General features: G+C 45.2%; 1 long non-coding RNA gene across 1 annotated transcript; it reads left to right on the top strand.

Annotated features, from left to right (window-relative positions):
* Positions 1–1,220: 1,220 nt before the first annotated feature.
* LOC149437103 (uncharacterized) lies at positions 1,221–16,705 on the top strand. Its single transcript, XR_016308187.1, has 3 exons — positions 1,221–1,352; positions 15,844–15,934; positions 16,459–16,705. It is a non-coding gene; the product is annotated as an uncharacterized LOC149437103 (long non-coding RNA).
* Positions 16,706–25,588: the final 8,883 nt, after the last annotated feature.

The following is a 25,588-nucleotide window of genomic DNA, read 5'->3' as shown; positions in this document are numbered from 1 at the left end:
GTAATAGAGAAAAGTGAGGTCACCAAATAGGCTGGAATCCCAAGACTACCTAATCTTAATTACAAATGCTTTGGCATTAAAAGTAGATCTAATAAATGTATTTCACCTGTGATTTTTGCTATTTGGCGGGAGTTCCATAGTGGACTTTCTAATTTTATCAAAATTGCAATGATTCTTGGAAACCATTTTAATTTCAGAGACTCATTTTTTACCTTGAGATATCCTTTAGAATATATGTTTCTTTATAATGACCAATGCTTATTTACTCTTTGACATGTTATATTCTATCAAATACCCCAATAACAGTACATGTATACATTCCCAGTGCTTGATATATAGAGTGAATGTTATAATGGTATGTTAGCAGTGACGATGAGCTTTTTTCAGAAGAAATAGAAGTTATGAGTTTCTACATGAACTGAGTGCAGTAAAGTAGTAATGGGGTCCGTCAGTTCATTAGCAGAGTCTACGCTCACTTGGGTAGAACCTTATAGAGAAGCATTGTGCTTCCTTTTTTTAGGGCAGTGATGTCACGGGGTCGGGACCCCCCTTCATATTGCTTACTATCTTAACAATCTACTACAAGTATGGTACTACAGGCTGTTGATTAGAGGAACACTCAAGAACAGAGTATTGGCTTTTAATAAATAGAAGTCGATAGGTGAAATGGTAATGAGTAGCCACTGTCAGCCTCCTTCTGAGAATGCTATTAGTTACCTGGCTGTCATGGTGAAGCACCGATTTCAGTTTTTTGAATCAACAACCCAGGACAAGTGGATAAGCAAAAAAGGAATTTCAACTATCCCCTGATGTTCTTGATCTGCATACTAAATTTATCACTAAAGCTAGATGGTCAGCATCATGGCCAGGTAGCTAGCATTTTCAATGGAGGCCAGCAATTGCAGATTATATATTTCTATAAACAAAAAGAGCAGATTTATTTTAAATTCCAAGCTCGGCTTTAACAGAAGACCTGGTGTGTGTCAAGGCAGCTTGTAAGACTGATTCCTATTAATCATTTTTCTAATCCGTCCACTCTCCTTCTGTAGTATCTGAATATTTCTGCTCTAACTCTGTCCTTGGAACAGACTTACTTGTACATATTACCCCTCACCATTTTGCTATGAAAGGGAGATCATTGGCTCTGTGATCAGCACTCTTGGTTTAAGTCCAAATTACTGTGATTTGTGGTGCTCTCGCTCAGTTACTGGGAACCCACAATAAACATCTGAAAGGCTCCATGGCCAGTTGAACACAAATTGGCAAGAGTAACGGCTGAGTCAGAGGGGACGACGGATTTAACCAGTTCAGGGGAATGAATGGTCTTCATCTCACAGCTGTTCACACACAAGGTAGGTGTCTGCTAAGATCAAGGGAATTTTGGTTTTAACACAGTCTGTAGAAAAGGCTGGATGACGGCCGAATTAAAGCCCACAATTTAATAACGTCAGCTCATAACATAATATAACATCAGAAATAGATAATTATGACACAAGTAGTGGTCTGATCTTAGGGTCACTTATGAATCCTTTTAATCCAGTAGATTTGTCAGTTGTAATCCTCGGATTTAAGAGGTTAAAAGCCTTGGAATCTTAACATTCTAACTACACGCATTTTAGAACTCTTGAGTTTAACCATTAAGCACTGTGGCTACCACCAAGAATCCGTTCTTGTTTTTTTATTCAAATGAATATATTATTATCTTCTCTTAACATTTTCATCTGAAGTTTTCATCCCAGAATTTTTTGTATTTTGTATGGTGAAATATAATTTTTAGCTATATGGTGCTGTTGTAATTGTTGTTTTTATTATTACTGTTAAGTGTTAATTTGGAAGTTTGTTTACATAGCATAGAATATGATTTTCACAGACATTCACTGGTGGAGAATCAATCACTTTCCATGGAAAACATATGCAACTGGATCGCCCCCAATGCATATTTTTCAAAATATTGATGCACAAGCACCCAGTAACCCTATTAGCTTTATATTTTCCCTCTGTCTTAATTAATAAAATAAACCATTTGAACTTTCTTTGATAGCACTTGCTTTCTTCAGGGTGTCAGCACTCACTTCTTGGCATACAGTGTAGCAGTGGTTGTCACCTTGTCACCAGTGTAGCAGTGGTTGTCACTACTGTGAGGCTTTAGGCAGGTGTATAGATGCATGGCATCTATACAGCTGCCTAAAGCCTATTCGGTTAACACTTATATGCCTGAAAGCCTATTCGGTTAACACTTATATTGCCTTATATTGCCCCCCCCACAAGTCTTGTCCCTTATCCAGAGATATCACTCACAAAGCTGATGACAAGCCCCTGTTAAAATCTTCTAAGCTAGGTAGGGCCTGCAGATGCACAGTACACTCTCTATTTAATCCTATGATAAGTTTGTTCTTTGCATTTCGCAGAAAGCAATCGTGACAATTCTGACATTTCTCACATACATGTTAAAATCAGCATTTTTTGCCAGCAAATTACTTCATATATTTTCAGAAAGCAGAGGCCCTGGAGAATAAAATGGTGTTTGTTACAAGTTATTTATGTCTAACGATATCTGTGCAACCGTTTATCAAATGCAAGTTTTCAGGGGAAAATACACTTAAATGCATTTTACTGCACACAAACACAATATAATACCCATTTTTTTAATGTAAGAAGATGTTGTGTCAAGTAAATAGATACCAAACATGTCAAGATTTAAAATTTTGCACACTCGTGAAATGGCAACAAACTATAGTACCAAAAAAATCTCCATAGGCAATGCCTTAAAAGCCTTTATAGGTTACCAGTTTAGAGCTAAACATGATCTCTGGTTCTAGAATTATTGCTCTCACTCTAATGCTCACAGCAATACCTCACATGTATGGTGCACTTATCATTTACATATGCAAGCTGGTCCTATGTTCACATTTACTCATGAGTATGGAGACATGTGGTGTTTAATTTTTTTTAAATATTATGATTTATTTTATTTTAATTTTTATTAACAATTTTTATTTTTTTTAATTGAACTTTATTGCTACCAAAAAGGATGACCAATATCCCTTGTGAAAGCTTGGCAGTGACAGGTATTCTTTAATACATTTGGCACATGTGCTAGATTTACTTTTATTGACATTTCTCATGCTTTAATAAATAAATGAATTAAAGGTGATGTAGCGCTGCTAATGTACATCAATCAGTACTAATAAACAATACAGGTGGATAAACTGTGCTCATAATCATAATGTGAATAAATGACCAACAGCACAGACCATAAATATAAATTAATGAATAATGTGAATAAAGATACTAAAGTGCTTTCAATAAATGAGTTCATAAGTTTCCAAATATCACATGATCTGAAATATAAATTATTGAATAATGTGAATAAAGATACTAAAGTGCTTTCAATAAATGAGTTCATAAGTTTCCAAATATCACATGATCTGATACCGTAACTACAATTCCATGGTGAATGTGAATTTTCATGCTAATAACAGTGCCACTCCATACTCACAGAACTCTCACCTCCAACGCATGTAGAAACTGCGTGTTAATAATATGACATCTCCACACATCCAGACCTCGCGATATCTCCTTAGTCCGTTCCTCCTCCCATTTAATGGATACATATATTAAATACATGCAAGTGTTACATGCGTTGGAGTTGACTGGTGTCCGCTGAGACGGAGGATTTTATTACCATCTTAAAAGCAGGGGCGGACTGACCATTTGGAAACTCGGGCAATGCCCGAGGGCCCGGGGTCAGTAGAGGGCTCCATGAGGCCTGACATGGTGACGTATTTCCGGCGTGGCGGCCATCTTGGTACACCTGTACACCCAGCTGTACACCCATACATACATACCCTCATCCAAAAGCATGAGGTTTTGAATTGGATACGGCTGCCACGTGAGTGAGGAAGTTTTTGTTATCTGTCCCTACTTCATAAATAAAATATACTGCACTATGGGAGGATCTATTTTATGTCTTATTTGAGAGATTGATGCTGCAACTTGCCTGGAGAGGAGCCATTGGTGGAGTACTAATTTCTGAGAGATGTGGGTGCGACAAGGAGCAACATTTGGAATGATAGCTATCTTGGAGGATCCGTGAGGGGGATCCACTAAAGCGCTTTGATCCGCAAGGGTCGAAGTGATGATTTGAGAGGCTTATCCAGATGGTGGTCGGATTGTCATATTCACATGCACCCAAATATCTACACGAGTTCCTGTTAATTTATGGTCACCAATCACCATCAGTAGTTATTGGAAGCACGAGTGTTTTTTATTCTTTGGTCACTATCAGCATTCATTGGACTTTGAGAGCACTGTTCTATTTACTGTTATATTGTGTTTTTTTCACTACACGAGAGGCACGTGTGGTTTTATATTCACAGAAGTATATATATATATATATATATATATATATATATATACGAAAATGTTTTTTCACATATTTTAAGTTACCTGATTTAACTTTGTAGATCTAATGAGTAATGGGCACTAATTTATTTTAATTGATATCACTATCACATAAATATTTTTTTTATTTAATTTGATGGAATTTTGAGTTTACACATCACTAATTAATGTATTATATATATGTGTGTGTATGTACCTAAAGGAGTAGCGCTACATTCTTTATTGTATCTATTTATCACAATCACTGGTATATGATTTAATGTTAGCAGCTTCTCCTGGTTTTTTATATAGTTGAAACACTTGGGAGCACAGGAGGTTCACACCACTATTGTCTAAATCAATGGGCTGCCAATGCACCAAAATGTCCCAAAAATCAGACTACCAAAACATTTGCAACTCAATGCTGTAAATGTCAAATAGATTGTCATGATGTAAATAATTTTGTCATTGTTTCTATTTTTTAATCAATGTGTAGTTTGTAATGTTATAGGTACTTGGAAACAGCCATACTTAGTCATTATGTACTTGGATAAGTGTATTCAAAAAAACCTCACACATTTAATAAACTGCAATTTAGAAGACCTTAGATGTTGTAGCTTTTTCAGTCTTTTTTTCCTTTATTCTCACCTGGTGATCAGGCCATTACATACGCCCTGCAGGGTGACAACGCTCACTCACTGTACTGTACAGAGAAGCAGCATTGTCACTCTCAGATGCTCATATTTTCCCCTCTCTTCATCTCCATAATATAAGAGGAGGTGTTCTGTAGCCCCAATCGATGAAAGACATGCTGGTAGGTTAATTGGATCCTCTCTAAAATGGCCCTAATATGTGTACGTATGAATGTGAGTTAGGGACTTTAGACAGTACGCCCCTTGAGGGTTAGGGACTGATGTGAATACATAATAAATATGTAAAGCACTGCGTAAATTGATGGTGCTATATAGCTACCTATAATAAATAAATAAATGAGGTATGGTTGACAACACTACTTGAAATTTCAGTGCAGCAGAGGCAGATTGCATAGGTCATAAAAGAGTAAATAATACCATTTTGTTGTTAGGGTTACATACACTGTGATTCCTGCATTACAAGCTGTTCTTTGCTGTTCCTTCTCACAATGCAAGGCTATGCATGATATCCCTCAAAACATTTGAGAAATTCCCATTTTTGTTTTACTTAACCCAGCACATGGATGGTGTACGTTCAGACTGCTTCTTTGAAAACCACATTAAATGAATTAGCTCTATGTCCACTATGATAGTTTTGCACATTTCGGGAGCACTGTATGCTTACTGCAAATATTATGAGAGCTTCCCTTGGCTGTTCTATGGCTTTGGGGCTCCAACATGCATGTGATGCATAATCCAGGTAATATGAGTCAAACAACTCATTGAAAACAATGCACTCCCTATGTGGCTGACCTTATCTCAACCGTTGTTAGGCAGAATCATTGCAGTAGATAATCTTTCCTACCACTAGCCGCTAATCTACAAATACAGAGAGCAGGCATGTGAAATTGTCACACCAACATTTACTTAGATAAAACACAACAATAATAACTTAAAGTGGCTACAGAAAATGCCCTATACTTTCCCTTTAAAGAATTCGTTCACTACTCTCCCTTCAGGTATTCACTGATTTGCAAAGGGTATAATTTGCCTGCTAATAACAGGACAATCTATGTCTGTGCATGTCCGTAACATGGAAGACTTAACCTCCCTGGCGGTATTCCCGAGTGTAGCTCGGGGTAACATTTCAGTACCAAAAGCGGTAACCCCGAGCTACACTCGGGCTTACCATGCAGCACTGCTCCGGCATGTGTTCTTCACTTACCTTACCCTGCGCTCCCACGATGTGTCCCCTGCAGCGTCCCCGGCCATCTCCTCCGGCCGATGCCGGCATCCGGCTTCTGTGTCCTGTCCCTGTGACGTCGGGACGTACGGGCGCCGCCGCCGCCGGCGGGAAATTTAAAAATTTTAAAAAATGTCATTTTTTTTTTTTTTCATTTTACACAGTAAAACATTGCTGTTTCAACCTATTTCACATACATATTGTCCCTAGTGCTTTGTCCGGCGCCCTGCCTGCATTTTGTCTGTTCTTTCTGCCTGGAAACTGAGAAATGTCCATGGCGTCCAAAAAGTGTCCCTTTAGGTCAAAAGCGGTTTAGATCAGCTAGAGAACAGCGATAGTAAATCAGAACCACTTACAGAATTGAGTGATAATGATTCGTGGGGGAAATTCGTCATCAGAAACTGAAAACGATTTTGCGACTGAGCTCAGCAATGTGCGAACTTGGCGCTCTATTTCACATTTCAGTGTTTTTGGTTTGATTATATTATTGAATTAAATTTTTTATTATTTTTATATTATTTTTATGATTATTTATTAAATTATAATTTATGATTTTGTATTTCAAATTTTATCATACCCGGGATGTTTACTAGACTCTTGTTCGGACAGATTTCAGTGAGTTTTTCCTAAAAATTACAGCCTACAATAAAAAAAATACATATTTCCATGCAAAAAAATGGTACCGCTTTCAGCACCAAAAATCTGAAATAATCATACCGCCAGGGAGGTTAAAATACCAGCGAAATACAACTTATCACTTCAGTATAATTATCCTATTTTATGTGAAGAAGCAGAAAATAATAATCATAAAATATATATAAAAGAATCAATGCTGCAGAAAATAAAATATTGACATTTATGTAATATAGCCTTGCTATTGTTCATTATCAAGGTATCCATCTGGCAAGATAGGAGGAGATTTCCTAAAGTCGGTCAACACAGAATCAGGTGCACGTGTGCACAGTAACCAATCAGCTTCTAGGTTTTATTGTCAAAGCTTAATTGAACAAGCTGATTGGTATCTATGCACAGCTGTACCAAATTTAGTAAATCTCCCCCATAGGGAAATAATCTGCTGCCTATGGGTGTCCATTACGGCTGGTTCACACCAGATACATTCCAGTGATCTTTATTTTCTGCATTAAAAATACATGCACAGTGTTTTCTATGTATTCCTATGGCCCTAGTTCACACTAGTGCAGTCATTTCCAGTGTGTTCTGGTGCAGAAAAAAAGTAGAACATGCTGATTTTTTTTCTGCACACAACTGTACTGGAACACGGCAAAAAAAATGCACCAGAATGGAGTGTGGTGTGAACTGTAAGCAAAAACTCTTCCGGTGCGTGTTTTTTGTGGTGTGAGCTGGTCTTTATGGATGGACCGATTGACTATTTAATTTTGGCAAAATTGATTTTGCTGCAAAACTTTGCTGAAGCAGAAGCTCTCAATTTACTAAACAGCTTAGGCAAATTTTCTTATGTATAAATTTTCATTTTTATATAATGCATTCTTTTTTTTTTTCTTCATTTAGAAGGCATGATTTTGTTGGTGTATTTGGAGTAGTTTAGTTTATTTAATTTATTTGTGTATTTGATTGTTGTTTGTGTATTGTACCTTAATTTTTTTTTATTTTACTTTTTTAACGTCTTTTTTTTTTGTGTGAAAAAAAACAAACATAAATGATGAGTTTAACAAGGGATTTATTTTTAGAACATCAGTTATAAGGAACATCTGTAACCTCAGGAGTCATTTAAAGCCAAAAGTACCTTATAACCTTTAAAAAATATATTTTGCCAAAATGACAAAATATTGTTGAGTTTCCCAGTTTTTACCAATTTCCAATTTCATTCATCCTTTGTGTCCATTGACACTAATGGAAAATAATTCTAAAGGGGAAAAAATCATACACATGAGTCAGAAAAAATGTCTGTTTTCTATTATTTTCTTTTAAGGCATAAACACAAGTGCTTGACTGAACCAAATGTTCATGTTTATACAGGAAGCTGGTCATACAGATATCTAAAGGTGGTTGGATTCTGTATGCAGCATTTTATTGTTCCCTGATTTATATGGCCTAGTTAAAGCAGACTTGATGCCTGGAAGTTACATACAAATGAGCCCCTTTGGTTCTCTAACTAGTTTTGAGCTCATTAGCACCTTATCCCACTACCCCCACCCAAATGTGAAGCTGCCACTATAAAGAGCCTTTGGAAATGTTACATTTTTCTGAAAGTCAGCATTTGCATACTACTATGACTGCCAATGACCTGGCCTTTTGCAGCTCAGGCACCAAGCACTGCATTGTGGTAGGCCTAGGGGTACAAGTACATGCCAAATGCCTGGAAGTACTGGGTGGTGCTCAGGGCAATGGACAGATGTGCAACAAAGGGTGCCCATATGTAGTTGGGGCTTAGTTTGTATTTAATTTCCTGGTGACAGTTTTTTTAAGAGAGACCTTGTCACCAACCTCAAAGAAATTACATGTAAAAGGCACAAAAGCTAGTGCTATAAATTCTTACATGCAGTGTTTTTCTATTCAATACTTTTTTTTATATTTACTTGAAATGTGCTTGTTAAAAAAAAGCTGTCTACTGCAATTGCATAGCAAAGCCCCTCCCCGCCCTTCTGAGGCTGTCTAATTACTTGGTCCAGCTCCTATGCCCCTCCTCTCATCACCCTACATACACTTTAATGTACCAGCTACGGGAGGAGCAAAAAAGAATATTATAGAGTCCTGATACCCAACCTACAGCCTAAGGGCCACAGGTGGCCGTTTAGTGTTTGCAGTGCAGCCCTCAGACCCTGCAGTCAGCAGCGAGAGTTTTGATTTGTAATGGGTCTGTAATAACTGTGATAGCTAGCAGTTTCATATAACAAGTCCCTGACAGCTTAACTCCAGTCTCCAACAACTCTTGTACAGGGGCGGACTGACCATTTGAAAACTCGGGCACTGCCCGAGGGCCAGGGGTCAGTAGGGGGCCCCATGAGATGCCCCTGGTACCTTTTTCATAGGCTTTTTTGAGTTTGGGCAGGGACAAAGGGGCCCCATGATCCCCTATTGCCCGGGGGCCCCATGAGTTGTCAGTCCGCCCCTGCTCTTTTAGCACAGTCTATGACCATTTCCTTTTGTAAGTCTTTAGTTTTTAAAGTGATATTAAAGTTTTATTTTTAAATAACAAACATGTCATGCTTACCTGCTCTGTACAGTGGTTTTGCACAGAACAGCCCCAATCCTTCTCTTCTCAGGTCCCCCTCCGCCACTGATGGCTCCAACCCTTGACCAAGCCGCTTGCTATGGGGAGACCCATGCATGCTTATTTAATTTTATATTTTTTCTGCATGCAATTTATATATTTTTTTTGGAAACTAATATCATTATTTAATTTATCAATATTTTTTTGATTTATAGAAGAATTTTGTTTATATGGTGAGGAGGTTGACTTGCGCTGTTTACATATTATTTTACTATGCTTGCTCCGGAGGCCTACTCTATCAATCCATTAGACACACAGAGCTGCATCTCGTCCCCTCCCCTGCGCTTTCCTCACTGGCTGTGATTGACAGCAGTGGGAACAAATGGTAAGATTTTTATTGAAATGATTGGTCTGGTGACAGGGTCTTTTTAAAGCTTCCAATTTAGGCTTATCAAACAACAGACTGGGGTTGCCACCTCATCCCTTTAAACCCGAACACATACACTGCTCAAAAAAATTAAAGGAACACACTGAAAACACATCAGATCTAAATGGAGAAAAATATCATGCTAGATATCTACTGTATACTGATATGGATAGGGTAAGGGGTAGGAACGTAAGGATGCCCCATTGTTTGATGGAAATGAAAATGATCAATCTACAGAGGACTGAATTCAAAGACACCCCAAAAATCAAAGTGAAAAAATGATGCAGCAGGCTGTCTTTTTTGCTGAAGTTTCATTGCAGCAACTCAAAATGGTACTCAGTAGTTTGTATGGCCCCCAGGTACTTGTATGCATGCCTGACAATGTCAGGGCATGCTCCTAATGAGACAACAGATGGTGTCCTAGGGTATTTCCTCTCAGATCTGGACCAGGGCACTACTGAGCTCCTGGACAGTCTGAGGTGCAACCTGGCGGCATCGGATGAACCGAAACATGATATCCCAGAGGTGTTCTATTGGATTTAGGTCAGGCGAGCGTGGGGGCCATTCAATGGTATCAATTCCTTCATCCTCCTGGAACTGCCTGCATACTCTCACCACATGAGGCCGGCATTGTCGTGCACCAGGAGGAACCCACTGCACCACCGTAGGGTCTGACAATGGGTGTAAGGATTTCATCCCGATACCTAATGGCAGTCAGGGTTTCATTGTCTAGCCTGCAGAGGTCTGTGCGTCCCTCCATGGTTATGCCTCCCCAGACCTTCACTGACCCACCACCAAACCGGTCATGCTGAACGATGTTACAGGCAGCATAATGTTCTCCACGGTTTCTCCAGATTCTTTCATCTGTGAAAAGCACAGGGTGCCAGTGGCGGACCTGTATATTCTGGTGTTCAATGGCAAATGCCAATTGCGTTCTATGGTGCCGGGCAGTGAGCACAGGGCCCACTAGAGGACGTCAGGCTCTCAGGCCACCCTCATAAAATCTGTTTCTGATTGTTTGGTCAGAGACATTCACACCAGTGGCCTGCTGGAGGTCATTTTTTAGGGCTCTGGCAGTGCTCATCCTGTTCATCCTTGCACAAAGGAGCAGATACCGTTCCTACTGATTGGTCCTTCTACGGCCCTTTCCAGAGTAACTGCCTGTCTCCTGGAATCTCCTCCATGCTCTTCAGACTGTGCTGCTAGACACAGCAAACCTTCTGGCAATGGCACGTATTGATGTGCCATTCTGGAGGAGTTGGGCTGCTTGTCTGTAGGGTCCAGGTATCACCTCATGCTACCAATAGTGAAACTGACCCTAGCCAAATGCAAAACTAGTGAAAAACAGAAAAGATGAGTAGGGATAAAAATGTCAGTGGCCTCCACCTGTAAAACCATTCCTGTTTTGGGGGTCATCTCATTGTTGCCCATCTAGTGCACCTGTTGTTAATTTCATTAACACCAAAGCAGCTGAAACTGATTAACAACCCCCTCTGTTACTTAACTGACCAGATCACTATCCCAGAAATGTAATTGACTTGATGCTATACTCTTAAGTGTTTCTTTAATTTTTTGAGCAGTGTATTAAGTACACAGGTTCTGAGGCTAATTTAATGCAGATAAGGCACTAAGTGAGTTTAATGACCACCTTAATCAGCCACAGAACCTGTATAATTAATATGTGTTACGTTTTAAAGGGATAAGGTAATTACCCTACAACAGACTAAGCTGCCCAACACTTCACATTAGCTAGGAGTGGCCTAGTCTATAGCAGGTTTAGCTAATTATGGTAATTGTAAAATCTGATCTGATGTAGTCCTTTGGTAGGGGTTTATTTGTATCTTAAAATTAAATTTGTATGACCACTTTTTCTGTTCTATCAAATCAATTTTCCATCCATTGGCCTTACACAAAGGCAGTTCAATGGAGGCTTAAAACTGACCATGGCATTGTCTTTCTACGGGACTATTGGACAGGAAATCCTATGTGTGTTATCAAATATCAACCCCCTCCAACCTAATGATTTTTTATAAATAAAACACATTTACTCCTAAAGTTTCCAAAATGTTTATTTTGATTGATAGATATTATTATACAGGGGCGGACTGACCATACGGGCAGTCAGGCACTGCCCAAGGGCCCGGGCCAGTAGGGGCCCCATTAGGGGCACTGTCACTCCCCCTCTACTTCTTGCAGAGCATGAATCATACAGCGGTCTCTGTACATGGTGCTCTCTTCAGCAGTTTCCTGTCAGTCCTCAAAGATCAGTGATGTGATGGTCCCCACACATACAGATCCCTTAACCTGAGGACAGAATGGAGACAGCCAAGAGCAGACAGCACAGACAGCCCGATGTCCGGCCACAGAACAGGGAACACCTCCGAGAAAGCCGTGCATGGCAAGCCCCATCCCCTCCTCTGCAGCCCGGACACCACGATCAATCACTGCCCTGGCTCTGCAGCCCTGATCTTCCTTTTTTATTGTGTTGTGTCCCCAGCTGGGATGATTCGGAGATGATCCTGTCTGTGGATGGAGGACAACCTTTTATTCTGAGTGCAAATCAAGCGCATAAAAGAACATTGGACCACTGTACAGTGCACACACTGCTGTGAAAGGGGCTATGGAGGCGGCATATTTAACACAGGAGCTCTAGATCCTGCCTGAGACTACGTGAGAGCAGCCTGGGGCCATAGTTATGAGTAGCAGACATACTGAACAAACCCCCTCAGCCTCCTCTCTATCTCGCCCCCCTCACCTCCCTCTCTCTCTCACCTCTGTCCCTCTGCCTCAACCCCCCACCCCCCTCCTCTCTCTCTCACCCCCTCTCTCACCCTCCTCTCTCTCTCTTGCTCCCTCTCTCTTTCACCCCCTCTCTCACCCCCTCTCTTTCTCTCACCCCCCTCTCGCCTCTCTCTCTCTCTCCATCTTTCTCAGTCCATCTCTCTCTCAGTCCCCCCTCTTTCACCCTCTCTCTGAACCCTCTCTCTCTCTCACCCTACTCTCTCTTTGATACCCCCTCTCTTGTCCCCCTCTCCCTCTGTCTCACCCCCCTTTCCCCCACCCCCCCTCACCTCCCTCTCTCTCTCCCTACTTTCACCCCCCTCTCTCTTGCCCCTTCTCTCTCTCGCTATCCCCTCTCTCTCACTCCCTGCTCTCTCTCACCTCTCTACTCTCTCTCACCCCCCTTTCTCTCTGACTCCCCTCTCTCTAGCCCCCTCTCTGTCTTGTCCCCTCTTCTCTCTCATCCCCTCTCTCTTGCCCCCCCTCTCTCTCTCGCCTTCCCCTCTCTCTCATCCCTTTGTCTTTTTCTCTCTCACCTTCCCTCTCTCTGACCTCTCTCGCCCCTGTCTTTCTCTTTCATCCCCACCTCTCATGCCCCCCTCAACCCTCCTCGCTCTTGCTCCCTCTCGCTCTCTCTCTTGTCACCTTTCTCTCTCACCCCCCTTCACCCCTTCCCTCCCTCTCATCCCCTCCCTCTCTCTCTCCCCCTCTCTCTTTCTCACCCCCTCTTTCTCTTTCACTTCCTCTCTATCTTACTCCTCTCAACCTCTCTCTCTCTCACCCCCCTCTTTCACCTCCCACTCTCTCTCTCTCTCTCCACCCTCTCCCCACCTTCTTCTGCCCCTCCGCTTCCTCCATCTCTCTCCTATTTTCCCCCTCTCTCCTATTGCTATATCTCCTCCCCCTCCCCCCTGTCCTCTTCTGTCTCTATCCATCCACCCCACTCTTCACTTTTTAGTTTACAATAGGAAAAACTGTCACAATTCGGAAACTCAGTAAAAAATGCATGCTGTCAGTAAAGTTTCTATGTAAAAAAAATTGTGTGTGTGTGTGTGTGGGGGGGGGGGGGGGGGGGGGGGTCTTGGCCAAACAAAGCAATTAAAATGATTGTAAAGGCAGATTTTCTTTTTCTTTAAAAAAACATACATGTAATACTTACCTGCTCTGTGCAGTGATTTTGCACAGAGCAGCCTCAATCCTCTTCTTGGGTCCCCTGCCAGTGATCCAGGCCCCTTCCTCCTGCCAAGTGCCCCCAAAGAAAGCTGCTTGCTATGGGGGTTCCCAAACCACTGGTCTGTGTGTCCATTCATACACAGATGCGGCTTGGCCCTGCCCCCTGCTCTCCCCTCATTGGCTCACTGACTGTGAATGACAGTATAGGGAGCCAATGGCTCCCGCTGCTATTTCAGCCAATGAGGAGGAAGAGACCTGGGACAGCCACTGCTCTCGTGCACATTGCTGGATCAAGATGGGGCTCAGGTAAGTATTATGGGGGGCTGGGGGTGCTGCTACACACAAAAGGTTTTATACCTTCATACTTAGAATGCATGAAGGTAACAAATCTTCAACAACTTTAATCCCTCAATCATCGGCATCTTTACTGTACTGCAAAGCCAGCAGGTGCTACCTACAGCCCTTGAAAACCACGCCCAATTTATATAACAGCACGCTGCATGTGCCGCACCTCTTTATCTAGCATTAGCATGGTAGCTAAGCATATGGGCAGCTGACAGGTTCACAGATGGCTGCCACCTTTGAACCTGTCATATGTTTGTTGGCTTCCCAGCAATGGCAAGGGGAATCTCTGTGAGCCTAAGTTGCAGACAAGAACCAGGCATTGGCTCATTCCTGAACATGACGGTCAAACAGCTTCCGCAGTTTCCTGTCGAGCCCTTCTGTGCAGCTGGGATGGAGGGTGTCTGCCACAAATGCATGTAATGTAGGTAGTGCAATATGAGCTTTGTGTAGGTGTGGCTTGAGTGAGGGTGGTAACACATGGGGCCCCATGATCTCCTATTGCTCGGGGGTCCCATGAGTTGTCAGTCTGCACCTGGCTGTATATGTAGACCAGTGTGCCATTTTCACTATTGAACCTTTAGATCTACAGTTTTTACTATAGCCGGTAAAATATCAACTGAGATTAATTATCTGCAATTACACATTTGTGTGCTTAGTTTTTATGCTTTTTGTTAGCATTAGATTCATTTTTTTCTAGCAAGGTGTAAAAATGATGTTGTTTATTTACCATATACATGCAAATAAATGTATTATTTTTTCAAAGTAATACCATGGGTAAAGTGAGGCATGTACAGCCCTTTGTCCCTGCAGTGTCAGCATTAATTTGTAGGAGTGCATCAGGACGTCATAACTGATATTTTAACGCCTCTAAATAATGGAACAAAATATTGGAAGGACAAGTGGAAAATTAGCCTTGTAACATGATACATGTGGGAACTACCAGACATTCCTTTATATCTGACTGCAATTTGAGCTGAGAGAGGCTTTAAATGCTCTGAAATCTTCCACTGCACTCTTTCTGCATTTAAAAGAAAAAAAAGGTGGTTGTTATAATCCTATGAGCTCTAATACAAACAGTTCCTTTAGGATGCTGGATACAGTGGGATGAACATAGCAGATCATTTAGAATCATTGGAAGCTTTCACTTTGTCAAGTTAGGTGTCAAAAGGTTAGTCCTTCTCATAACTCATGTTTCAAGTATACCTGTCATGAGAAAAATATATGTGGACTGCTGTTGCTGGCCTATTTTCACAAATGATACTTACTTTGCTGTGCTTGGTGAGTCACCCATTCAAGAAATACATGATGAAGAAATTAAAACTTCTTATACTTGGTTCAAGTTGGTTGACTAAGTCAACAATGGTAGCCACCATGTTTTGTCCATGGGAGATGTAGCCTAAACCCCACCTCTGGAAAAACGTATCCCCCTTCTCACACCCTACCATGTTCTTTTAACACCTTGTGAAGCAAACATTTATTCATCAAAGTTCACTGTCCAGATTGCTTGCCAGGATGGTCTCCAGGTAGAGGAGACCACACTCCAGTATGGCAACTGTAGCCACATCAGCCAGTTCCCAATTGTTTCCATCACTGCTGAGATTCCTCTTTTAGATTCTGAGAGCACCTCATTGCTGTACAGCTAACGTGAAATATTCATGTCACACAGGCACGTGGACACAGAAAGAAGGACCTCATCTTTTTCTCTACACAAAAGAGAGAAGACTTGTGACCAGAATGTAACATGACCGCAGATATAGGTGAGTAAAATGGGCAATTAGATTGGTCAGCTGGGTGGGAGCAGGCTGCAGACTGAAGTGGGGCTTTAAATAGATTTTAAAAGAATTAAGATTGATGTGAAGATAATTATCTGTATGTGTTTAAACATTCTATTTCTATTAATACTTTGTAATTATCTGTGTAGCTAGAGTCACTCATTACATACACAGGTCCTGCTTCCTACTTTGTAGAAGTACATGATGGTTGTGCCTTTCTCCTCCTTCTCACATTGCAGGTCTATGGCGTAGATTTATGAAGAATTCACATAGCCATTTCCCATCACCAGTTGAAAGTGCATGTACATTCATTTCATGCAAATAAGACAAACAACAATTGTAAATAGGTTATATGTGCTGACCTAACAAAGAGGCCACTCCTCAAAAAGCATCACACTGGTGATCTGAGATGCTTTCAGCTATCCCAGTTATTTTCCAAAGTGTAGGCAGCACTTCACTAACAGTGATGCAACTTGCAGTAACGCAACTTTCCATTTTCATAATTCCAGGATGCAGTCTCGGTCAGTGTACCATCAGAGTTGGATTTCCGCTCTTGACCCTGAGCCACCAGTTTGAGGATAATATCCAGCAGGTGTCCCTTCATAGGATTGGCCACCTTACAAGGGGCAACTACTTTGTTTCATCATTGCGACTTAAGTGCACACCTCTGAGTCACAGGGACAGTATGTAATTGTCATTGGATTACCAGGTTTCAACAAGGTTATTTCGAACAAAGATAATGTTTTTGTTTTTGAAGTGTTCAATAAATTGGATATCTGAATACATCAATATATTCTTGTGGATATGTATTTTGGTAAGGAACCTACGAGCCATTTTGCTATGCATTGATGGTGAATATGCATCACACTTCCAATCATCAATACTTCTTGGTGGCATTCTGAGTGTTCATTTTATAGACATTATTTGGTGAACTGTATCCACACCTGCAATTGACTATGCATGTATCCTGGAGCCTCTATGAGCTGGGATTTTGCCATTTGTTTTGATCTTGTGCTGTTCAAATGTAAATAATTTATTTAAAATGGAAAATATCACATTTGGCCATTATATGGAGCTAAGTATTAAAAAGGATTTCCTATAATACTTAGCTCTATATAGTGGCTAAATATGATATATTCCATTTGAAATAAATGATTTACACTTGTACAACGTACATGTTTGCCCTGTTTGCACAGAATGGATGTATATGCACTTTTATTAGGTAAATGGCTATGCAAATTATTTCTAAATCAAAACCTGTCAGTCAACTCACTAAAAACAATGCACTCATTGAGTGTCTGACACCTTATCTCAACAGTTGTTAAGCAGGAAGTATGAGTCAAATACAGACTCCCTCCAGGGGTCAATCTACAACTTTTATAGAATACTGGATGGCAAAAATGTTTGCCACACCACAAAAAATACCTAAAGGTAGCTACTGGAATAATTAATCACAATGTCCCTGTTACCTTATTGGCACATTCTGACATTTCAGATCATCTACTGGTTTATTTTATCCCTAAGAGCTCCAGTAGTGTGATTTCTGTGCAAGAGACTTACTGGAATTGTCATTATTAGGGATGGGAAGACCAATTTCTGTGAAATTGATTTTGCTGCAAACATTGCTATTGGAAACATTTTGCCAAAGCAAAAAACTTTCTATTGAATTTCTTAGGAGAAATTAGCTTACAAAAAACAACAAGCTACTCTTCTTCATTGAGAGGTTGTGTTTTTTTTTTAACCCAGTGCACCTTTAAAAACCGCTACATCTTTAATTTGGCCTTCTGCTAAAAATTATACAATTTTGCCAAAATTACCTAATTTTTTACAGAAACTTTGGGGGAAAAAACATTTTTCTCATGCCTTTGCAAGAGGTTCCCACCACATCTTCAAAATCTTGCCCTAATGTATATTGTAAGTAGAGATGAGCGAAGTATTCAAAAATTCGATTCAGCGAATTCGAGGAATAAATTCGATTCGATGCGAATATATTCGCTGCGAATTTAACTTATAAAAAGGGTGTTTCTAGGCTTCAGAGAGCCTTTATATTAGTGCAGAACACTGTACCTTTAATTTAAATGCCCTTGGAGTCTGCTGGGGAAGAGGAATAATACTGTCAGTCAGTATGACATGCAGATGAGTGCCGTCGATCTTAGAATCACCGCACACTTCACTCATTTGGGCAGTCACGGGGCCAAAACCAGAGTGTGGAGCCACAGTGTGGCGGTGGAGGCAGCAGCAATGGGAGGCCATACAGCACCCTATGACAAAATGGAACCCACCAGCAGTGTGAGGAGACCTGAAAGTGGCACATGGCAGAGTGTGGCGATGGAGACAGCAGCAATGGGAGGCCGTACAGGGACCCATGAGACACTCTGGACCTGGCAGCAGCATGAGGAGGCGGTACGGGGGCCCATGGCAGAATACGGGCCTGGCAGCAGCAATGGGAGGCCTGTAACCTGCCAGCACCCTATGACAAAATGGAACCCACCAGCAGTGTGAGGAGACCTGAAAGTGGCACATGGCAGAGTGTGGCAATGGAGACAGCAGCAATGGGAGGCCGTACAGGGACCCATGACACACTCTGGACCTGGCAGCAGCATGAGGAGGTGGTACAGGGGCCCATGGCAGATTACGGGCCTGGCAGCAGCAATGGGAGGCCCGTAATCTGCCAGCACCCTATGACAAAATGGAACCCACCAACAGTGTAAGGAGACCTGAAAGTGGCACATAGCAGAGTCTGGCGATGAAGTCAGCAGCAATGGGAGGCCGTACAGGGACCCATGACACACTCTGGACCTGGCAGCAGCAAGAGGAGGCGGTACAGGGGCCCATGGCAAAGTGGCGAAGCGTAAGCAGCTTAAATTGAAGGCCATACAGAGGCCTATGTTAAAAATAATAACATGTTTGGGGCATGATTCATGGCGGATTTAGTCAGTTGTGTCAGGAACTGGTGGTTTGAAATCCAGACTAATCCACGCCTGATTCATTTTCACAAACGTGAGTCTCTCCACACTTTGGGTGGACAGTCGTGTCCTCCGCGGAGTTACAATACCTCCTGCCGCACTAAACACGCGCTCCGATGCCACGCTACTGTCCGGGCATGACAGCCTTTCAAGGGCAAATTCAGCTAGTTGGGGCCAAAGGTCAAGTTTCGTTGCCCAGTAGTCAAGGGGATTGTCTACCTCGGTTGGCAGGGTGCTGTCCAAGTAGGCCCGAGCCTGTTGTTTGAGGTCCTGCTCCAGGTCCACCTGATGCTGCTGCTGCTGCGGCTGGTTAGTAGTTTCCTCACTGCGCTGGTGAAGAAAGCTACTCATCATCGACTGCAGACTGAGGCAGCTGCTGCTGGTGGAGCTGCCACTGCTCCTACCACCCCACCCCTCCCCTGCTGCCATGGCAGCGGAACGCGAGCGCACAGGGCCCACAGTGTCTGAGGATGGACGTTGGCGCAGAAAGGCAGAGACCAACTGACTACATAGGTGGTTTTTATAGTACGTTATTTTGGCCTCCCTCTCAGCAGGTGTGAAAAAGGCCACCATTTTTGAACGGTAGCGAGGGTCCAACAAGGTGGACAGCCAAAAGTCATCCCTCTGTCTGATGGTTATTATTCGGCTGTCACTACGCAAGCAACCGAGCATGCTATGGGCTATTTGTGCCAAGAAATGCGAGGGACTCCCTGCCTCCATCTCCACAGCATACTGCCACGGTGCGTCTTGGTCCTCTGTCTCCTCCTCCTCCTCTACCAGATGCTCCTGCTCCTCCACTCCTGTCCGCTGAGTGGAAAAACCACCCATTTCACTCAATATTTCCTGAGCACCAATGTCCTCCTCTACCTCCTCCTCTTCTGCCTGTCCTGCCCCCACAGGGGTCATGTGGCGTTGAGATCTGTGCGCCACGTCTACCGCACCCTGACCAGCCATTGTTAACAGCATTTGTTCCAGGACGTGCAACAGAGGAATGACGTCGTTCATCCCATAGTCCTGCCGACTCACGAATAGCGTGGCCTCCTCAAAGGGTCTGAGCAAGCGGCAGGTGTCACGCATGAGCTGCCAATGGCTGACATCTAAGTTACACAGGGGAGTACCTTTATCCGCTTGTAACATCAGGAAATCGGTGATGGCCTTTCGCTGTTCGTAAAGGCGGTCTAACATATGTAGGGTTGAATTCCACCTTGTTGCAACGTCACAGCATGAGGAGTCGGTACGGGGGCCCATGGCAGATTACGGGCCTGGCAGCAGCAATGGGAGGCCCGTAATCTGCCAGCACCCTATGACAAAATGGAACACACCAGCAGTGTGAGGAGACCTGAAAGTGGCACATGGCAGAGTGTGGCGATGGAGACAGCAGCAATGGGAGGCCGTACAGGGACCCATAACAGATTACGGGCCTGGCAGCAGCATGAGGAGGCGGTACAGGGGCCCATGACAGATTACGGGCCTGGCAGCAGCAATGGGAGGCCCGTAATCTGCCAGCACCCTATGACAAAATGGAACCCACCAGCAGTGTGAGGAGACCAGAAAGTGGCACATGGCAGAGTGTGGCGATGGAGACAGCAGCAATGGGAGGCCGTACAGGGACCCATGAGAGACTCTGGACCTGGCAGCAGCATGAGGAGGTGGTACGGGGGCCCATGGCAGATTACGGGCCTGGCAGCAGCAATGGGAGGCCCGTAATCTGCCAGCACCCTATGACAAAATGGAACCCACCAGCAGTGTGAGGAGACCTGAAAGTGGCACATGGCAGAGTGTGGCGATGGAGACAGCAGCAATGGGAGGCCGTACAGGGACCCATGAGAGACTCTGGACCTGGCAGCAGCATGAGGAGGCGGTACGGGGGCCCATGGCAGATTACGGGCCTGGCAGCAGCAATGGGAGGCCCGTAATCTGCCAGCACCCTATGACAAAATGGAACACACCAGCAGTGTGAGGAGACCTGAAAGTGGCACATGGCAGAGTGTGGCGATGGAGACAGCAGCAATGGGAGGCCGTACAGGGACCCATGACAGATTACGGGCCTGGCAGCAGCATGAGGAGGCGGTACAGGGGCCCATGACAGATTACGGGCCTGGCAGCAGCAATGGGAGGCCCGTAATCTGCCAGCACCCTATGACAAAATGGAACCCACCAGCAGTGTGAGGAGACCTGAAAGTGGCACATGGCAGAGTGTGGCGATGGAGACAGCAGCAATGGGAGGCCGTACAGGGACCCATGACACACTCTGGACCTGGCAGCAGCATGAGGAGGCGGTACGGGGGCCCATGGCAGATTACGGGTCTGGCAGCAGCAATGGGAGGCCCGTAATCTGCCAGCACCCTATGACAAAATGGAACCCACCAGCAGTGTGAGGAGACCTGAAAGTGGCACATGGCAGAGTGTGGCGATGGAGACAGCAGCAATGGGAGGCCGTACAGGGACCCATGAGAGACTCTGGACCTGGCAGCAGCATGAGGAGGCGGTACGGGGGCCCATGGCAGATTACGGGCCTGGCAGCAGCAATGGGAGGCCCGTAGTCTGCCAGCACCCTATGACAAAATGGAACCCACCAGCAGTGTGAGGAGACCTGAAAGTGGCACATGGCAGAGTGTGGCGATGGAGACAGCAGCAATGGGAGGCCGTACAGGGACCCATGAGACACTCTGGACCTGGCAGCAGCATGAGGAGGCGGTACGGGGGCCCATGGCAGATTACGGGCCTGGCAGCAGCAATGGGAGGCCCGTAATCTGCCAGCACCCTATGACAAAATGGAACACACCAGCAGTGTGAGGAGACCTGAAAGTGGCACATGGCAGAGTGTGGCGATGGAGACAGCAGCAATGGGAGGCCGTACAGGGACCCATGAGAGACTCTGGACCTGGCAGCAGCATGAGGAGGCGGTACGGGGGCCCATGGCAGATTACGGGCCTGGTAGCAGCAATGGGAGGCCCGTAATCTGCCAGCACCCTATGACAAAATGGAACACACCAGCAGTGTGAGGAGACCTGAAAGTGGCACATGGCAGAGTGTGGCGATGGAGACAGCAGCAATGGGAGGCCGTACAGGGACCCATGAGAGACTCTGGACCTGGCAGCAGCATGAGGAGGCGGTACGGGGGCCCATGGCAGATTACGGGCCTGGCAGCAGCAATGGGAAGCCCGTAATCTGCCAGCACCCTATGACAAAATGGAACCCACCAGCAGTGTGAGGAGACCTAAAAGTGGCACATGGCAGAGTGTGGCGATGGAGACAGCAGCAATGGGAGGCCGTACAGGGACCCATGAGAGACTCTGGACCTGGCAGCAGCATGAGGAGGCGGTACGGGGGCCCATGGCAGATTACGGGCCTGGCAGCAGCAATGGGAGGCCCGTAATCTGCCAGCACCCTATGACAAAATGGGACACACAAGCAGTGTGAGGAGACCTGAAAGTGGCACATGGCAGAGTGTGGCGATGGAGACAGCAGCAATGGGAGGCCGTACAGGGACCCATGAGACACTCTGGACCTGGCAGCAGCATGAGGAGGCGGTACGGGGGCCCATGGCAGATTACGGGCCTGGCAGCAGCAATGGGAGGCCCGTAATCTGCCAGCACCCTATTGTCATAGCACCAGCAGTGTGAGGAGACCTGAAAGTGGCACATGGCAGAGTGTGGCGATGGAGACAGCAGCAATGGGAGGCCGTACAGGGACCCATGAGACACTCTGGACCTGGCAGCAGCATGAGGAGGCGGTACGGGGGCCCATGGCAGATTACGGGCCTGGCAGCAGCAATGGGAGGCCCGTAATCTGCCAGCACCCTATGACAAAATGGAACCCACCAGCAGTGTGAGGAGACCTGAAAGTGGCACATGGCAGAGTGTGGCGATGGAGACAGCAGCAATGGGAGGCCGTACAGGGACCCATGACACACTCTGGACCTGGCAGCAGCATGAGGAGGTGGTACAGGGGCCCATGGCAGATTACGGGCCTGGCAGCAGCAATGGGAGGCCCGTAATCTGCCAGCACCCTATGACAAAATGGAACCCACCAGCAGTGTGAGGAGACCTGAAAGTGGCACATGGCAGAGTGTGGCGATGGAGACAGCAGCAATGGGAGGCCGTATAGGGACCCATGAGAGACTCTGGCAGCAGCATGAGGAGGCGGTACGGGGGCCCATGGCAGATTACGGGCCTGGCAGCAGCAATGGGAGGCCCGTAATCTGCCAGCACCCTATGACAAAATGGAACCCACCAGCAGTGTGAGGAGACCTGAAAGTGGCACATGGCAGAGTGTGGCGATGGAGACAGCAGCAATGGGAGCCCGTACAGGGACCCATGAGAGACTCTGGACCTGGCAGCAGCATGAGGAGGCGGTACGGGGGCCCATGGCAGATTACGGGCCTGGCAGCAGCAATGGGAGGCCCGTAATCTGCCAGCACCCTATGTCAAAATGGAACACACCAGCAGTGTGAGGAGACCTGAAAGTGGCACATGGCAGAGTGTGGCGATGGAGACAGCAGCAATGGGAGGCCGTACAGGGACCCATGAGAGACTCTGGACCTGGCAGCAGCATGAGGAGGCGGTACAGGGGCCCATGGCAGATTACGGGCCTGGCAGCAGCAATGGGAGGCCCGTAATCTGCCAGCACCCTATGACAAAATGGAACACACCAGCAGTGTGAGGAGACCTGAAAGTGGCACATGGCAGAGTGTGGCGATGGAGACAGCAGCAATGGGAGGCCGTACAGGGACCCATGAGACACTCTGGACCTGGCAGCAGCATGAGGAGGCAGGCAGAACCGCCGTATCTTTATAACGGTTTTCCCAGGCCACCAAATGGCGACGCTGCATATGCTGACGCAACGCTGTAGTCCCAACATGGGCCCCTTGGCCACGCTTGACTTTCTGGCCACATAGTCGACATACGGCAACGTTTACTTCCTCGGGCGGCTTGACGAAAAATTGCCACACCGCCGAGTAGGAAACTTTGCCCCCGCTACTCCTCACTGGCTGACTGCTACTTCCTCCGTGCACACCGACACCACTACTGGCCGTGGTGGTAGGCTGCAGTGGAGCTGGTGCTCTACTCCGTGGCCGTTTGCCTCCACTGACACTGCTGCGACCCTGCTGCCTCCTGGGCAACCCACCGACTGTTTTGCTCGCTGCCAAGCTGCCACCCTCTTCTCCTGATGATTCGGAAGCAATAGCCTGATGACGACGAGGCTGCCAAGTGCGATCAGCCTCATCATCATCAATTAGGGTCTCCGCCTCACTACTAGCCCCCTCGGCTGCGTGTGGGTCAGGAGACAGACCTGTCTCTAGACCGGCTACCGAGCCACTCTCCTCGCCAGTACTTCTTCGCCTGGCTGCTGAAGAGGCGGATGTCTCCCCCCGTTCCTGACCGCCCTCTGTTAGCTCTTCCTCACTGTACAGTGGGGCTGAGCCCACAGCATGCGATACTTCGCTTGGTGAGGGAACACCAAAGGACAGGGGCAGGTAGAGGACACGTGATTTCAGTGGGCTTGCTCCCGGGCCATGCCAACTAACGGTTGTGTCTGACATACCCACCGACCGTTGGCTGTAGGTGTCAGAGGTGACCTGGGAAGAGGAAGACGACCGAGCCAACCAATCGATGACGGCAGGGTTGTCGGTGGAGACACGACCGCTGGATGACACCGGGAGCACTGGCCTCTGGCTGCGACTAGTGCTGCCTCGACCCCTTCCTCTGCTGCCACGTCTGCTCGCTCCTAAAACATTGCCTCCTCTGCCACTCCTCTGCGTGTTGTCTGACATACTCTTTAATTCAACGATTCTGTGTCCCTGAGTAACAATTCTGTGTCCCTCAGTAACAATTCTGTGTCTGTCCCTGACTAACAATTCTGTGTCCCTGAGTAACAATTCTGTGTCCCTGAGTAACAATTCTGTGTCCCTCAGTAACAATTCTGTGTCCCTCAGTAACAATTCTGTGTCTGTCCCTGAGTAACAATTCTGTGTCCCTGAGTAACAATTCTGTGTCCCTCAGTAACAATTCTGTGTCCCTCAGTAACAATTCTGTGTCTGTCCCTGAGTAACAATTCTGTGTCCCTCAGTAACAATTCTGTGTCCCTCAGTAACAATTCTGTGTCCCTCAGTAACAATTCTGTGTCCCCGAGTAACAATTCTGTGTCCCTGAGTAACAATTCTGTGTCCTTGAGTAACAATTCTGTGTCCCTCAGTAACAATTCTGTGTCCCTGAGTAACAATTCTGTGTCCCTCAGTAACAATTCTGTGTCTGTCCCTGAGTAACAATTCTGTGTCCCTGAGTAACAATTCTGTTTCCCTCAGTAACAATTCTGTGTCCCTCAGTAACAATTCTGTGTCTGTCCCTGAGTAACAATTCTGTGTCCCTCAGTAACAATTCTGTGTCCCTCAGTAACAATTCTGTGTCTGTCCCTGAGTAACAATTCTGTGTCCCTGAGTAACAATTCTGTGTCCCTCAGTAACAATTCTGTGTCTGTCCCTGAGTAACAATTATGTGTCCCTGAGTAACAATTCTGTGTCCCTGAGTAACAATTCTGTGTCCCTGAGTAACAATTCTGTGTCCTTCAGTAACAATTCTGTGTCCCTCAGTAACAATTCTGTGTCTGTCCCTGAGTAACAATTCTGTGTCCCTCAGTAACAATTCTGTGTCTGTCCCTGAGTAACAATTCT

Source organism: Staurois parvus, unplaced genomic scaffold (assembly GCF_062004578.1).
Source record: "Staurois parvus isolate SC_StPar_1 unplaced genomic scaffold, SC_StPar_1.0 ptg001316l, whole genome shotgun sequence".
Lineage (NCBI taxonomy): Eukaryota > Metazoa > Chordata > Amphibia > Anura > Ranidae > Staurois > Staurois parvus.
Note: the sequence above shows the minus strand (reverse complement) of the source record. Positions and strands in the feature narration are given on the sequence as shown.